The sequence below is a fragment of the Falco peregrinus genome, chromosome Z (assembly GCF_023634155.1).
Source record: "Falco peregrinus isolate bFalPer1 chromosome Z, bFalPer1.pri, whole genome shotgun sequence".
Classification (NCBI taxonomy): Eukaryota; Metazoa; Chordata; class Aves; order Falconiformes; family Falconidae; genus Falco; species Falco peregrinus.
This window is the reverse complement of record NC_073739.1, coordinates 983,971-998,858: the sequence shown is the minus strand read 5'-3', so window position 1 is coordinate 998,858 and position 14,888 is coordinate 983,971.

Here is a 14,888-nt window from a genome sequence, read left to right as displayed (position 1 = left end):
CTTGCTTCTCTGTGTTCAGACTACTCTTCTTACAGGCAGTCAGGCTGTATAAAGTTATGTGTATCAGTCAGTCTTGAAATCAACCGGTATGCTACACCAGTTGCACAGTGGTACAACTTCATTCCGTTTGCTAGGAGCCTCTTTGAGAGTCTAAATTTATATTCGTTATTGTCCTGCTTTTGGCTGGGATGGAGTTAGTTTTCTTCCTGGTAGCTGGTGCAGTGCTGTGTTTTGGATTTAGGATGACAATAATGTTGATAACATACTGATGTTTAGCTGTTGCTAGGTAATGTTTATTCAAAGCCAAGGACTTTTCAGTTTCTGGGGCCCTGCCAATGAGCAGTTGCTGGGGGGGGGGGCGCACAAGAAATCTGGAGGGGACATTATACAGAGAACTGGATGGATTCCTTTAGGTTTTGGGCACAGGAGTGGGAGGGAGATCCTTCTTTTGGGGAGCAAAGGCAGGCAGCACCTCTCTCTGGGCCTGCTCAGAGGAGCAGCTCAAGGGATGGGACTTGTTCTGTCCCTGAGTGCCACCTGGAGCACTGGGGTCAGATGAGACAAGCTCCAGATTTGTTGTGTTTCTCTCAAACCCAAGTATGGTGCCAGTGACCAAAGCAGACAAAAGATATTGTCCTATTCTTAATCCAAGTTGGCTTTCACTTCCAGCACAGCGGCATGGCGCTCCCAGATCTCAAGTACCTTCTGAACTGCAAAAGCCACCCAGGTCCACACGAAAGCTCCTTTGGACTTGGTGCATGGGCACATTTTGGTCAGATCTTTGTGTTTAAGTAGACTTCCATAAAGCAACTAAAAAACCCTATTTCTGAAAATGTTTTTGCAGTGGTTAAAACTTAGACTAAGCCAGTTTCCCCAGAGTCAGGGAGACTGGATAGATAGCAGGTTGGGGAGTCACCGTCCCTGGAAGTATTAAAAGATGTGTAGATGTGGTGCTTAGTGATGGGGTTTAGTGATGGGCTTGGCGGTGCTGGGTTAATAGTTGGAGTTGATGACCTTAAAGGTCTTTTCCAACCTAAATGATTCTATGTTTCTAGTATAAGAAGGATTTTACTGTTAGATAACACTGTCATAGTTTGTGAACACTGTACACAGCATAATTCACACAGGGTTTTGTCAAGTTAAAAAAATATATCAGGCAGACATTTATTTATTTTTGTCGGTCAGCTCTGGCAAAACCATGTAGACTCAGACATGCTGTGAACATTCTTTGGTTTAATATGAGGGCTGCACTTCTTTAGAGAAAATAGAATAATCCACTGTCATTTTTGTTTTATCATATTAGGTTTTTGGCAGAGAATTTATACAGTTTCCAATATATACTTATTTATGTGCTACTAACTAGCTTTTCTGCATTCCCTAGAGAAAGCTCCATTAAAACTCTTAATGTGACACCACATATTTTTAGTAGACTAGAAAATAGTTACAGTTTTAATTTAAATTGAAATGACTGTGTAATGGCTGGACAAATCATTCTCTGTTCCCTAGAGGTCTTAATTGTAACTCTCTATTGTTTCTATGCATAAATTTTCTTTTCAAGTGCTCATTCTGAAACACTTACTAATTTTTTTAATGTTCTGTACTCATTTAATAGTTTTTTATGGTTAACAACTTCATGATTAAACTTTAATGTTAAATATAAATGGTGGAAACAATAAGCCTATTCAAGTGTTGGGAAAATAAAGTGTGTTTGTATTTTGAGATGATGTTAATTCAAGGAACTTCCTTCTGCAGGAGGAAAGGGAAGGAGAAAACTGCCTTACTGAGCATAATGGGCAGATTTTGTTGTGTTTCCATAGCAGAGGAGCAATAATCGTGCTTGAGCAAGCAGCTCTTCTTTAGCCCTTCCTGCTGACTGCCTTGGGTCATCATGACATAAAATAAATCTTTACACAACAACCACTCAAAAAGCAATCAAGTAGTTTGCCTTTTGCATCACCCATGTTCTTATTCAACTTGGGCTTCCCCAAGAGACAGAAAGGAAGGACCAAGGGCCAACTCCTGCCTCCAGGGAGGTGGCACTCATCCCAGCCTGACACCTCCAAGGGAAGATGTCTGCCCCTGCTTCACACAGGGGTTACCTTGGTTTTCAGTGTCTGAGGCACACACCTGCAAAGCCTTGTCCTCAGCATTAGCTCTTGCGGTTGAGGTATCTTCATTCATCACAGCCCTGGAAAGTATACAGTCTGCCTCTCTCTATCTCCAGCACTATTTCCTACGCATCCTACCCTGCAACCTTAAGACCCTTCTTACTTATATGACCTTCTCCCTCCTCCCCACCTATGCCACCAGTTCTCTTTCCTCCAGAAGTCTTTGACCTTCCCGGTCCATGGCAGCTCTGAGCACCTTTGCCTTCTACCCAAAGCCTCCCCATGGAGGGTATGCTCTTGGCATCCCTTCCCCAGGTACTCTTTACATCCTATATGCCCTCTGGGTCTTCTGCTGCTTCTCCCTTGTCCATATCCTTGGTCCAGGCTCGAGTCTTCTGAAGTTCTTGCCACCTTTCCTGAAGACAATACAAACAAAGTGAGAGAATGACCTCCATTTCTTGGGCAAAAATCTCAGGTTTATCTTCTGGTAGGAAGACAAATTTCTGTCAGAGACAGACTGTTGTCTTTAATAGCAAGATGAGGTTGAACATTCAGATCATCAGAAGACATCACAATCCCACAGAAGAATTATGTCATAAGAAGCTGTAAACAGAAAACCAAATACCCCAAGATTTGCTAGAGGAGACAATTTCCATGTCACACAGCTGACGCCAGCCAGTATTAAAGCTTTATTTTGTGGTATGTGCCACCATACTCATAAACCATGTGTGAACAGTACTGTCTATCCCAGGACAGGATGCAGCTTGCTCATATGAGTGGGAGGGGAACGCTAGTGGAATTGACAAGCTAAGGTACAGCAGCAGGTTTGGGATCTCCAATACTGGGACCTCTCTTGGCCTACATCAGGCCTTTGCCTGGAGTGCAGGACCCAGGTGTCCCTGTGAAGGTCTGGCCAGAGGGAGGAAGTCCCATGTTGGGTCTCAGAGAAGTTGCCTGTCAGTGCAGGGCAGGGAGTTCCCAGGGCTCAGAAAACACCAGTAAAGTTCTGAGGAGTTTCATGAGCTTGAGGAGGAGTACAGCAGCAAGCACAGAAACTGTCACAATTGGGTAAATATGCCCCTGCAACAGAAGAAAAAGCAATATACTTTTTCTCAGGGTGAAAGATGATAAGGATTTGCCTTGCAAAATGGTGCTAACCATTGTGACAATCAAGTTTTCATTTCGAATTTGAAATTCCCCATCAAAACTGACTTTCCTGAAAACCTGTAGCTATCTGGGAAAGGAGGAAGTAGGGGAAAATATATCCAGCCATGCTCCAGCAGTCATTTGCAGGGTTTCAGCTTCACAGGCCAGCTGTGAAAATGTAAAACTGAGTTGCGGAATGTGCTGGCCTTGAGTGCTAGCAAGGGGAAATTTAGCTAAGATAAAGCAAAGCTCCCAAATGGGGAACAGTAAAGTCACTTGCTGCTGCTGGTAGCAGCATCTTCATTTTGAAACATGGGGATCTGCAGTCACATCTTCCAAAGTCTCTCAGTATCACTGTGCAGTGATACTTTACATCTTCCTAATACAAATGTTCAGGGTGATACAGGTTCTCTTTTAATTAAAAGCTCAGCAGTTAGAAACTCATTCATTTTTAATTAATTGTGTAGTAATAGATTTTCAGTTTTGTTTAACTTGTGGGATAAAACAGAAGTTTAGCGTTAGGATCTGGGCTGCTTAGATAAAATCCTCTTCAGTACAGACCTACGTAATGAAACCTTAAAGCAAAAAGCAAAAGAGCGCCACTACACAGACATAATCAGTTTTAGAGACAAAAGCCTCTTCGTGGGAACTTGTGCTGGAGAGGGTGTTTTGTGGGTTTCCTCCTTGCTTGGGGGATGGCAGGTGTTTCAGGGAGGGCAACTGGGGAAGCGGATGCCCTGCAGCTGGGAGCAGGTTGCTGTTTTTCTGCTCACCGGTGCCATGCACGATGCCATGCTCTCCCTCACTGCTTGGATGGAAAGTGCTTGTGCTGCTGCTGGAGCCCCCAGGCTGGTGAGGGTCCCTGGGGCTGGGGAGAAAAGGTGCTGCTGCTGGGCAGAGCACTGAAGAAGGGGCTGGCAGCCCCTCCGGCAGCAGCTGCACTTCGGGCTAATGCTGCATGCGTGGTCTGGTGTGGGCTCAGCACCTGCCTGTTCATACCATGAGGGGTCTCTGGGCTGTGAATTGGGAGGCGGGGAAAAGGAGCTGCAAACGCGCTCAGGGTGCAGAGTGATTGCAGTATCCCCAGCCCCGGAATCCTTGTACCCGAATGCTGTCAGCCCACGGCCACCCAGCCATGCCAGTGCATGGGCTGCAATGGGCAGAGCTGCCAAGAGCTAGCATGAGGATGGGGCTCAGATGCATGGTTATTAACACGGAGCTTGCTCCTGTCCCTGCTGAGCCTGGGGATGCAGCAGCCAGGGATGTTGCCTACATGCTGGTCACTCCGGCTCTGGTGGGGTGGGGGGTGTGAGAAAGCAACATGGCAAGCAGAGGTGAGCAAGTCTGCAGGTCACTAGGCTCCTCCAGTTCCTGCACTCACTCCTTGGCAGGGCTTTTCCCTGTGTCCTACTGCAGACTGAGCACGTCCTCCCTGGGGCAGGAGCAGCTCCACACAGCTGATGAGTGCTTTGTCTGCTGGTCTCCCTTCCCCATGAAAAGCTAGCCAGGAGCCACCACAGATCATTCTGGGTGGAAGCAGAACATCGTTCTTCTTGACTTTGTTTTCAGGGTCAGGGGAGACGTTTTGTTCAACCTGAAGCAAAATGCATATCTTGACTTCCAGACAGATCTCCCTCAGAAAGGAGCTGACACAGTAGCAGGAGAGAGAAATAATTTAAATGTACCTACAGTGGATGATTTGAAAAGAACCCAAACACCAAAAAACAAGTCAAACCACCCTAACATTTTGAAGAAATCCTTTCTGCAACAGAGCGCCTTGCAGACCTGCGCTGGCTCCAGCGATGGCTGTGACCTCCACGGCAGGTCTCCACCTTGGAGGGGCTGCTGTGACACTCAGACGCCAATGTGTCATGGGCTGCCAGGGGCAGTGCCTCCGTCGTTTGGGTTGCTTTCAAGTCTCGTGTCCCTCTGTGTGTGGTTTTTTCCCAGTGTGCTGCAACTTTGCAATTTTGACCATATTTTAAGCTGTATAGTCAACTTCTCTTCCTTTTTTTTTTTTTTTTTTTTTTTTTCCTATAATTTTTCTGCAACCAGTTTATAAACTCTAGGATTGGTGGGGTACCCCTATCCCCTTCTCATGTTCCTGAGTTGGATGCCTTGATAAAAATGAGGTGACCGAGGCTGATGAGCTGTAAATCATTACTTAGTGGAGAATATTCAAGTAAAATCTTAACGCCATCTTGCTATACTCTTCCTTGGACATCCCGTGCTGGTCACAGCCAGATGGGCTGAACAGACCTGTGTGGTTGCTCTTATTTTTTTCCTTTGCTTAGAGAAGTTATTCTAACTGCTTATCATGTATATGGTTTCACTTAGCAATGGCCTTAGAGAAAAAGCTAATTTCTTCTCAAAAAGACAAACTCAAGAGATTTTACTGCCCAGCCCAACAACCACCCCCAACCCCCACCCCTCAAATGTAACAAGAATGGCTAGTAAGTTTCTGGTATATCAAATGGAATTTATTAAACTTGATATCAAGGATTGTGTAAGGTAAATTAATTAAATTGATTAAGTAGGGCTCAGGTGGTCATGGGCAGGTCACGATGATCTCTGGGTTGCTGCTGGCACACCAAGGTTTATTAAAATGATAAAGTTACAAAAGGAGAAGATCCTGCTTACTATGCACAGAACAGAAAGAAAGAAAAGAAGGTTAATCAACAAATCATAATCATATAAATGAGCACAAGCTCATCCTGAAAAGCAATTACTTTTCTGGGCAATTTCATTCAACAGTGGTAGGCTGTGCTCTTGAATCATGTCTCTAGCAGAGACACAATTAGCACCAAGATGGCCTCATTATGTCCTATCAAATGTAAACAAAATAAATAAATAAAAAGGATCCCTTGCAAATACATCCTGTTCGGTGATTTTCATGTATTAATACATTTTATGTTAATTTAATCATAGAATGAATCTTTGAGGATATGCCTTGTAAATAATTAGTAGAACTCCATTTAACAGCAGTGTGCCAGACCTTTCCCCCAAAGGACGCTGAGCAGTATGTTGTATTTTCTGCAACAAGCGATCTGAATATTGCTTTGGATGCAGCTTCTCTAGCCCTAGTGTTGAGCCCTCTGCTGAAAGGAGCAAACCAGGATGTCACATTTGAAGTTACAATGGATTTAAATTTTCTGTAGGTTTTTTACACTTTTAGTAAGAGCAAACCAACACCTCTGCGTGCTCTGCCTCTTCCTGGCCAAGCAGACCATGCCTTGGAGGTGTGAGACATGCCTGTCCTCCTTTGTGGCCTTCTCCCCATTGAGCAGCACCTGGGGAAGGTCAAGGCTGGAAATGCTCCTGGTCGCCTGGGGACCACCATGGTGTGCAGGGGGATGACGGATGACTTCCCTTTCTCCACCGCTCTGCTAGCTGTGGTTCTCCTAGAAGCACACCTGGCTCTTTTCGAACACCTCCCACCAGCCCATGGCTTGTGATTTCTCCCAAGACTGAGGGTGCAGGACCAAGCAATAGCACTCACTGGGGCAGGGGCTCATGGCCTGGGGGTCTGGGATTGGGTCCCGCACCACAGGCAGGGTTTGGGGTGGGCTTCAAAGGGGCTGTTCAGGGCTGCAAGTGCCCTCAGGACCCTGACACCGAGCTCTCCTGTGAGCAGGATGACACATGCCCGAGATTCCCTTTCAGACTTTTTCTTCTGTCTACATTGTATCTTGTTTTTTTCCCTCCTTTCACCTTCCATTCCCTTTTCATTCAGAGGTGTCTCTCTCCCAGTGCTGCAGGAAGCCTTCTGCAGCACCGACTGTTGTGCGAAATTCTCACACTCACCACCCATCTTGCCCTTTGCATGGAGCTGGGCATCTTCTCTGAGTCTATTTCCCTCCTATGCGTTGGCTGGAGGTTGCTGGGACAGGACTGCAAAACCCCATGGTTTCCAGAAGAGCAGAAGTTGCAGGTTTTCTCCATGCAAATCACAGAATCACAGAATGGTTTGGGGTGGAAGGGACTTTAAAGATCATCTAGTCCATGGGCAGGGACACCATCCACTAGACCAGGTTGCTCAAAGCCCCATCCAACCTGGCCTTGAACAATTCCAAGGAGGGGGCACCCACAGCTTCTCTGGGCAACCTCTTCCAGTGCCTTGCCACCCTCACAGTGAAGAGTTTCTTCCTAATATCTAATCTAAATCTTTCATTTTAAAGCCATTCCCCTTTGTCCTATCTCTACAGGCTCTGCTAAAAAGTCTGTCCCCTGTGCAAATGGTCCGCAATGGTCTCTTGCTTCCAGAAGTTGTATCTCTGCCAGGACCCCACAAATAATGCAGCTCCTACGTCCTTTGCAAACTCTTCTCCTGCAGCATAACTTCTATTTATTTTTAGAAATATTTCTCTGTTCCTTTGATGTTAGCTAGGGGTGGTATGGGCTTCTATTGGACCACTCCTGAAAGACCAGCCCTCTTAGCATTTCTTGGCACCAGGAACTGTCCCAGGTTTCAGCCCTGAAGCAAGCAAAGCAGAGATGGTTTGAGCCAGGTCTGTGGCTGGTGACCCCACTCAAGGTGACCGTTTGGGGCAGACCACGTCTCCAGACACGTTAGTTGTTGGGAAACACAAAGATCTGGCATCCCTCTGGGTGTAAAGCATAGTAAAATGCTGAAGCTACCTGCTTCGCGCCCTGCTGATAGTACACACATGCCAGAAGAGGTTCATGCTCTTCCTTGGTGGCCAGAGAGACTCTACTCAACCCCACAGCCTCGGCTCCCCACACACATGATGGCACCAGCACCTCCCATCCCTGCATAACTCTTTCCCATGGAACTGGGCCGGCTCGGTTGCCATCCAGCACTGACGGAGGGCAGAGCGCGTACACATAAAGCCTATATCAAGTAGGCACAGTGAGAGACTGTGACAAGGCACTGGCCATATACTGTCCATATGGGCACACGCTGGTACATGCCCGGTGGGTGTCTCTGACAAATTGATGCTTCTCATCCTATCCTTACAAGCGCTGCACCTCAGGTAAGACCATCTCTGTGTAGCTGGCTGCTACAAACACAAGTTCCAATTATGAACTCCTTCTCCAGAGATTTTTTTTTTTTTTTTACTCTGTCTAGATATCAACAAGCTGGACAAATAGGCAGGGAGGAACCTCATGAAGTTCAACACAGGGAAATGCCAAGTGCTGCCCCCAAAAAGGAACAACCGCAAGGACCAGCATACGCTGGGGATGACCCAGCTGGAAAGCAGATGACAGAAATAGCCCTGGGGTTCCTGGTGAACACAAAGGTGACCATAAGCCAGAAAAGAAGGCCAGTGGCATCCTGGACGTTGTCCAGAAGGTTGGGGGAGGTGAGCCTTCGTCTCTCTGCAGTGCTGGTGAGACACATCTGGAGTGTTGTGCCTAGTGCTGTGCCTCCCAGAACCACAGAGGTGATGAAGGGACAGGGACATCTCTCCTACAAGAACAGGCTGAGGCAGCTAGGACTGTTCAGCCTGGAGAAAAGAAGGCTCACAGGGGATCTTATCCATACGTATAGATACATAATGGGAGGAATGAAGGTGAGGGAGCCAGCCTCTTCCCAGTGGTGCCCAGTGACCCAGTGTTCCTCCTGAACATCATCAGCAAACACTTTTTCACTGTGAGGGTGACCTAGCAGTGGGCCAGGGAGGCTGTGAAGTCTCCATCCTTGAGGATGACCAAAACTGGCCATAGTTCTGCTCACCAGCTCTAGGTGACTCCGCTTGAGCAAGCAGTTGGACCGGGCCATCTCCAGGAGTCCCTTCCAGCCTCCAGCATTCTGGGATCCTGCCCTGGATTTTCACAGAAAGTGCAATTTAGGGAAACTTTTACCTTTTTATACAACAGAGGCAATAACATGACTGGTATACACAAGGTATATTATAGGGCAATGGAAAAACTTTGATTCAGACAGGAATGGGGCAGCTTGTGGGTAACTGAGACTGCTGACAGAAAGTATATTTGCACTATACTTTGTAGCTTTATGAAAACAATGCTTTTGCCTCCAAAACAAAGTACTAACAGGTATCATGAAAAACCTCAAATTCTGGAGCAGAAAGCTCGAGGTGTTCCACGTCTTGTGCTCGCGGACACACACATCTTTTGTGCGGGAAAAAAACTGTTGGCACGTGTGGTGTTTTGTTATTATGGCCTTTATTTGGAAGCTGTTCAAACATTTTCAGTGAGGTCTAGATGGGAATTTGTTTCTATCTCCTGGCTAAGCTTGTTGAAACAAGAGTGCCTATTTCAGTCACGATGCCATGAGCATGTTCGTGTTTCTGTCCTCATTCTGTTGCAGCATGAGGGCATGTTTGCTGTTTAAGTAAGATGTAGTGGGACTGCACAGCGGATGTGTATTAAACAGTGGGTTTTTTTCCCCCCTAAAGCTGTTTTGTACATTCCTGCAGAATAAATTATTAGTCTGCTCTGACATAATCATGCATCAGGAGGAGCATACTTCAGTCAATGTTGTTACCAGATGCAGCTGCTAAAATCTTTCAAAAAAAGACTAAAAAGACATCACGAAAGAGGTTACGGTTCAGGATGGCATCCTGCAGAGGCAGGAGAGGTAAAAAGTCTGTGTTTGCATGTGGCTATAGCCATATACAAAGAAGTCCGTACTTGTTACCCAGCCAGGAATTCCCATGAAAATAAAACATGCTAGATTCTAAATCAGTTACACTAGATTTGGAAGACTGCATAGATCTTGTAAGACTGTGGTACGCACAGAAAGGATGGTCTAGTTGATCAGAGTCAAATGCTTAAGCCTTGCAGCTGAACCCCTGACAACACCAATGTGAACTTTCTTAGACATGGCCAGAGATTAAACAAATTTGGTTCTAACAAAATGGAGATTGGGGAAAAAAATGCCCACATCAAACAAGCCTGCACTGCACAGTGTTATGGAGAGAGATGTCCTTGCTTTTAAAACTGTTCTAGAAGAGGGATATAATTATCTGGTAAAACCTATTGGTTATCATTTTCTATTAGTTCTATAGGACACTTCCATTATGGAAGGTCACTTTTCTGCCGCTACTATATTGCATTTTGTACAACAAAGTACTCATAGGATGTGACATTTGGTGTTCTGCAAAATAAATTACAATTCTTGTCCTGTGAAAGCAGCTAAAAATAGGAAGAGAGAGCAGACAGTTACCTTGCAGCATATGCCATCTTTAAATGCAGGCAAAGACCCCGACTTGATGGGGGGGTGAGTCTGAACATTCATGTTTACGGCCAGTGCTTTCTGACTTGCTGATGCATGGTTTTATCTCGTGAGGGGGCCATGGCTCCATGGTTAATAAATACCAGTTTCCACACATTGTAGCAGCTTTGTTTGCCTGCCTCTGGCACACAAACGAGAGATGGAGAGATCATTCCCATTTTATAGCAGTGTTAACACCAGGCAAAATCTTTTGGGTTTGTTTAGATGAAATTTGGCGTTTGGTTGGCAGGTGGCTTACATTAAGAAGCAGATTCTTAAAATGGTTGTGTTTACTACACTGTGGTATGTACTACATAGTGGTATGCATACATAGTTGTATACATGTGCCATGAATGCCTTGAAGGCGAGTGCTGTGGTGTGACCTGGCCCCATCTCACACTTGACATTTGCATGATGTTGCACAGGTCCAGCGCTCAGCTCTGTGCCGTGGTCCTGCTCGCAGAATCGCTAGGAACTTCCGACTTTTTGATTCTTGCCTCCAGGAGAAGCACTTCAAATACTTTCCCCTAATAAGCAAGTAACTGAAGGACTTCCCCTGACACCTACTCCTGTCTCCTTGCCCAGAAAGAGCCTGGTAAGTGAAAAGAAGAAACAGGACCTTGCTCAAAGCCTAAATGGAATATTTCCTAGGCAGGGCTCACAGATCTCTCATTATCTTTGAAGAGGTGGTTGCTCTCGCCTTCAGTCCTCTTTGTTCGTGTTCTACACACACACACACACCCACACCCACACCCACACAGCCCCCCCACATGCACACATGCGTGCGCACACGCACACACGTGCACGCACACACACACACAGTTTTTAGGTCTGGATTTGCTTTGTGATGGTGCTGCTGGGCCCACACCATTTGTTAGCCCTTGCACAACATTGCCGTGCTGCACATGGGAGATACTCATTTCTGACTTATTACAGATGAATAAAAACTTGCATTAATAGTTAAAAGTAGAGTATTAAAGCAGTGCTTTATGCAGGGGTGATTGATGGCTTCCATTACACTCCATTAGATATTTTATTCTTGTTAAATGAAGAGCAGCCAACTTTGTCAAGTATTTTTAGTTCCCTCTGGTCTTATTGGCTCCATCTATTCTCAGGGATGTCCTGTAAATGGCCACATATGGCTTTGTGTCTGTAGGAGTGATGACCGTACAGCTGGCTTTCATTGCCCACCAATTTACCGGAGCCCCCTTTATTGTGAGCCTGACAGCACCAGGGAGCTTTGTAGAACTAACAAAATATATCTATTTTCTAATTGTCTATTTATCACCTTCCAGGGATTGGTGGGCCTCTCATCTGAAAGCAAAGGGGGGACAGCCTTGAACAATGATCCTTGTCAGGGCAGTTGCTCACTTTAAATTAGGGTCTCATTGCTAAATAACTAATTTAGTCCTGCTATCAGACTGAAAAAGTGGGTATTCAGTGCAAAGTGCCAACTGGGGAATTGATTATGTCTCCTCTTAGTGTGCATGATAAAAGTGCCAGACCTGCAGGCAGTAGGTAGCACCCCAGAGGCCAGCAGCTTCCTGGCACGGAGGGTTTGCACTGGACCACGGGGCAGGAGCTGCATGGGGGAGCTAGACCCCAGGAGCCTCAGCATGTGCCTCTGGTGCTCGGGACCCCTGCCCAGTGCAGAAGATGTGTCCTGCTCCTCAGGCAGGCGGTGACGGAAGGAAAGCGGGTCACTGGCACTGCCTCCAGCCTGGAGTCAGATCAGGAGGGAGGCAGGGAACAGAGGTGGCTCAGGAACAGGAACAGATTGAGGCTCTGGGAGGATGGAGGCTGTCTGCAGTTTAGTCTCCCAGAAGATATTTGCACAGCATCCCTGTTTGCTGTGAGCCCTCTTCTCCCATCAGCATTCCAGAAGAACAACCTCAGCATCTCTCATTAATGGTGAAATCTTTCCCAGACAGATCTAAGCACTGAGAAGCCTTTTTCCCAGTTGTCACCTGGGTCTGGGCTCTCTCCGCAGCTGTCTGGTGGATGCTGAGGTGCCCTTCTAAGAGCTGCTCTGTGGGTGACTTACCTCTGCCCAAGGCAGACTGAGGGGGGTGGGGGTGGGAGGGACAGCATGCAGTGCTGGCCCCAGGGATTTTTAGCCAGCAAGGAGTGCATTAGAAAATATTGTTGTATAAACAAGGACAGCATAGACCGTTGATTAGCAAAATAATGTTAACAACAGGAGAATGTGTATTGTCTGTGTGCTGGAAAACACACACACAGATATTAACATACAAATATTCATATAAATACATATATCTGATATTATAATATCATATAATGATATTAAAGGTCTTTTTCTACCTAAATAATTACCAGATTCTATATTTGCAAAACATAAATATTTATGTTAAATGACAAACAGCTGGTTATGAGTCTTGTAACTTTCTCCCATACGCCCCTTCTCCCATGCAGCCTGAGCTGCCATATGCCTGCCTCTGCGAGTTTTGGGTCGGGTTTTGAATTCCCTGCTGAGGACTACGGTGCGGATGCACAAATGCATGAGCACCCTGCACTGCACTTAGGGAACTTGGTTTTGAACACAGCCCACTGTCACCACCCCCATCCCAGCTAAAATCTAAAACAGCACTGACTTCGTTGAGAGGAGGGTTGAAGTATGAAGGCACATGCACAAATTGCCAGCCTCTGCCTGGGACTAAACTAGGCAAGAAACCACTGGAATTTGCGGGCGATGAAAGGGGGAAAGGTTGGCCTGCTCCAGGGGCTCCCTGCTCCAGGGGCTAAACTAGCAAGGCAAAAAACAGCAGGCGTGATGGAAGGTCCAGGGGAGGCAGCGGGATCACCCCTCCAGGGAAAGAGATCAAAATGGAGTTGTGGTGGCATTTGGACCAAAATGACCATAATAGGGTGTAAAATCAGCAAAACAGGGACCAATGTGGAAAGAGTAAATGGGGATAAATTGTTTATTTGGGAGGGGAGCTGAAAGGTTGCACAGGACACAACAAAGCACATACTAGGGCTGCCCTGCTGACATTGTGGCATGGCACAGCCCATGGCAGGAGAGCCAGCAGTCTCCTGTGCCTGACCAGCCTCCTGGGCAGGAGGAGAGCCCTGAGCATCCTACGAGAAAAGCTGAGGATGGAGGGAAACAGGGTGAGGACAAGCTGACAGCCACGAGGTCTCTGGCAGCATTGATGGGACAGACTTTCAATGCTTTCTCCTTAGGAAAAACCTGCTAACACATGCACTGAAAAAGTCATGGGAGAGTTCTTCTCCATTCCCAAGGGAATTTGTAAAGAAAATCTATCATCTTTCTATTCCAGCTACAATTTGAATTTCAGCATAGGTGAGGAAACAAAAGGGGAGAAGATCTGTTCCCAATCAGCATTATAGCAAGTGAAGAAGCACTTGTGCTTATTCCTTTTCAGACATAAATCTCAGAAAATATTTGCCTAGTACTGTGAGCTAAGCCCTGAGTCACCTGTGTAACCTCAGTGCTAAAGACTGGAAATTGCAGTCCAACACTAAGCACCCCAAGTTGTTTCCAGTGCACAACAGTGCATCTGACATATCCAGGAGACCCCCTTTCCCTCTAAGCCTTTCCCTCGCCTCTCCCCTGCCCCAGCCCAGGCTTATCCCCTGCAGAGACAAAAAAGGCTTTACCATATGAGCTGAGAGCAGCAATTTTCCACTTTGTTCTGCCTCTGCGGCAGCTGGACATGCTTGGTTCTCCAGGAGAGGGACCCTTGGCAGCAAGCAGGCCAGCACGAGTGTGCACTGATGTATTTGGGACACACGTCTCCCCTTTCTCTGTGTGTCTTAGGCTGGTTGTAGCTCTTCCCTGCTTCTAGTCCCAAGCTCAGAGAAGCAACGGACAGAGGCAGGGCCTTCCTCGCTCCAGGTCTCAGGTTCGCTTGATACTATTCAGGATTCCTTTTAATGCTGGAATTCATTACTCCAGGGAGGGGAACGGTATGGAATTGAACACCTTTTGCTTCCTGCTCCCATGAGTTACAGGGGCTGGACTGCACTGTGGCTCATGAGCTCCGTCTGTGCATTCTCTGTGTGATCGCCTTGTGCTGTGCCACCCCCATCACGTCCCCTGACAGCAGCTACGGTAACTGAGCACAGCCATCAACAGCAAACATCAGCATCACCTCTGTGGGAAAATCACATTGAGGGGGAAATCAGAGAAAAATTGGGTCCTAATAGAAGCATAGTATTACAGAAAGCTTTTTAGAGTAAAATACAGCTATCGCCTTCAGGATGGTTGGCATGCACAGGATCTCCATCACCACGGTTCCCCAAGGCACACAGCCTGCTGTCCTGGAGGAGCAGTGGAAGGTGGAGCGGAGCGGAGCCACCACGGCCGGGTTCTGCTGTGGTCCCTGCAGGGCTGGGCACACGATGGTACCACACAGCCCATAAGCTGCATAGTGGCTGCAAAATATATGAGA